The sequence below is a fragment of the Arachis hypogaea genome, chromosome 9, assembly GCF_003086295.3.
Source record: "Arachis hypogaea cultivar Tifrunner chromosome 9, arahy.Tifrunner.gnm2.J5K5, whole genome shotgun sequence".
Classification (NCBI taxonomy): domain Eukaryota; kingdom Viridiplantae; phylum Streptophyta; class Magnoliopsida; order Fabales; family Fabaceae; genus Arachis; species Arachis hypogaea.
In genome coordinates this window covers 78,524,677-78,526,983 of record NC_092044.1, presented here as the reverse complement: position 1 = coordinate 78,526,983, position 2,307 = coordinate 78,524,677, and the positions used below count along the sequence as shown (strand labels likewise).

Sequence of the window (2,307 nt, the reverse complement as noted above, 5' to 3'; positions counted from 1 at the left end):
GGACATCAGATTTATGTTAGCTCCTAGGTCACATAAAGCCTTCTCTACTGTGATTTCCCCTATGATACAAGGGATTCGGAAGCTCCCGGGATCCTTCAATTTCTGGGGCAATTTGTGCTGGATGATGGCACTGCATTCTTCAGTGAGTACCACAGTCTCATTATTCTTCTAGCTTCTCTTCTTGGTCATCAGCTCCTTCAAGAACTTGGCATAGAGCGGAATTTTCTCTATTGCTTCAGCAAAGGGTATGTTGATTTGTAGTTTCTTAAAGATTTCCAAGAATCTTGAGAATTGATTGTCCTCTCCCTTTTTCTTCAATTGCTGTGGGTATGGGGCTTTTGAAACGCATGGTTTCAGCACTTCTCCTTCTTGGTGTGACTTAGGAGTGGTGACTTGCGTTTCCTCTTGTCCCTTTTCTTCTTTATCCGAATTCTTCTCTGGTGGTTTCTTATGGGTTTCTTTCAATTCCTTCCCACTTCTGAGGGTGATAGCCTGACACTCCTCCCTTGGAGTCGAATTGGTGTTGCTGTGAGTAATGTGACCAGGGGCTTTCCTGAATAGGTAACCAATTTGTGTTTCAAGTTTCTTGATGGCAGCATCTTGATTTTGCATATTGGATCGCACTTCTTCCCGAAAAACTTTACTGTCTTAAATTTCCTTACAGATGCTTTCAAGTAGAGTCTCAATCTTGGAAAGTCTATCCTCAGTTAGTGATGGTGGGTTGAGATTAGGTGGTTGTTGATAGGATCTCTGTGAGGGATCTTGGTGAGTTGCATTGTTGTTGGAATTGTGGTTGTGGCGTCTCTGGTCTTGGCCTTGGTCTTGCTGATTTCCCCACCCAAAGTTAGGGTGATTTCTCCATCCAGAAATGTAAGTTTTGGAATATGGATCATGGATTTGTCTGGGTGAGTTCCCAACATAATTGGCTTGTTCCCAGTCACCTTCTTCTCCTATATTCACTCCTTCTTGAGCTGGTGATGAAGTGATGACTGTTGCAACATGGTTTTCTTCTACCTTCTTGGTGAGATCTGCTAACTGCTTGGTGATCATCTTATTTTGAGCCAGCAATGCATCCATGTGGTTCAGCTCTATTACTCCTCGAGTGTTGCTTCTTTCAGAAGCATAGAAGTAGTCATTCTCAGCTACCGTTTCAATAACATCTATGGCTTCTTCAATGGTTTTCTTCTTATTTAGAGATCCTCCTGATGAATGGTCTACAGCCTTCTTTGACTCATAAGAAAGACCTTCATAGAAAATGTGAAGTTGAACCCACTCATTGAACATATCCGGTGGGCATCTTCTTGTTAAGTCCTTAAACTTCTCCCATGCCTCATAGAGAGTCTCACCATCTTGTTGCCTGAAAGTTTGCACCTCAGCTCTCAGCCTATTAATTATCTGAGGAGGGTAGAATCTTGCCAAAAATTTATTCACCACATCTTCCCAATTTGTTAAGCTATCCTTCGGAAAGGACTCCAGCCACTTGGATGCTTTGTCCCTGAGTGAAAAAGGGAACAAAAGTAGCCTATAGACATCTGGATGGACTCCATTAGACTTCACTGTGTCACATATTCTCAGGAAGGTGGTTAGATGTTGATTGGGGTTTTTTTGGGTACTTCCTCCAAATGAGCATTTGTTCTGAACAAGGGTGATGAGCTAGGGTTTTAATTCAAAGTTGTTGGCATGTATGGTGGCCTTTTGGATACTACTTCCATAATTTCCTGGGTTTGGATTGATGTAAGAGCCTAGAACTCTCCTCTCTTGCCCAGCATGATTTACAGGGCCTTCTTTGGCATGGTTGTGAGCTTCTCCTTCATGGTTGTTTTCCAAATTCTCCTCCATGTTTGTTTCAAAATATTCTTCCTCTTCCTCAGCACCAACAACTCTTTTCCCACTTGCTTTCCTCATTAATCTCCAAAGGGTCCTCTCAGGTTCTGAATCGAAGGAAGTTGAAGCTCCACTTCTTTTCCCTGTCATACAACTAACAGAGCACACAGCAAGAAATAAAATGAAGTGATTATTCTTGTTAGAGTGATTGTTAGTGTGAGTAGTGTAAATTATCAAACAGTTAGTGGGTTAGTGAGTAGAATTGTAAGTAAATTCAAAGAAAAAGAAAATAACGAGGGGATAGGGGGTGAGGAAGAAACTAAATAAACTAAAGGTAAATGACTAGATAAAATAAACAAACAAAAGAAAAATGCTCAATCTAGTGAACTTCCAACTTAATCATTATTGATACAAAATCAATCCCCGGCAACGGTGCTATAAACTTGATGCACGAAAACTTGTCTCTCAACAAATTTTTCTTCG

At 41.0% G+C, this 2,307-nt stretch overlaps 1 pseudogene; it reads left to right on the top strand.

The window, feature by feature from the left end:
* The first annotated feature begins 1,284 nt into the window (after positions 1–1,284).
* LOC112713255 (small nucleolar RNA R71) lies at positions 1,285–1,386 on the top strand (annotated as a pseudogene).
* The last annotated feature ends 921 nt before the right edge of the window (positions 1,387–2,307 follow it).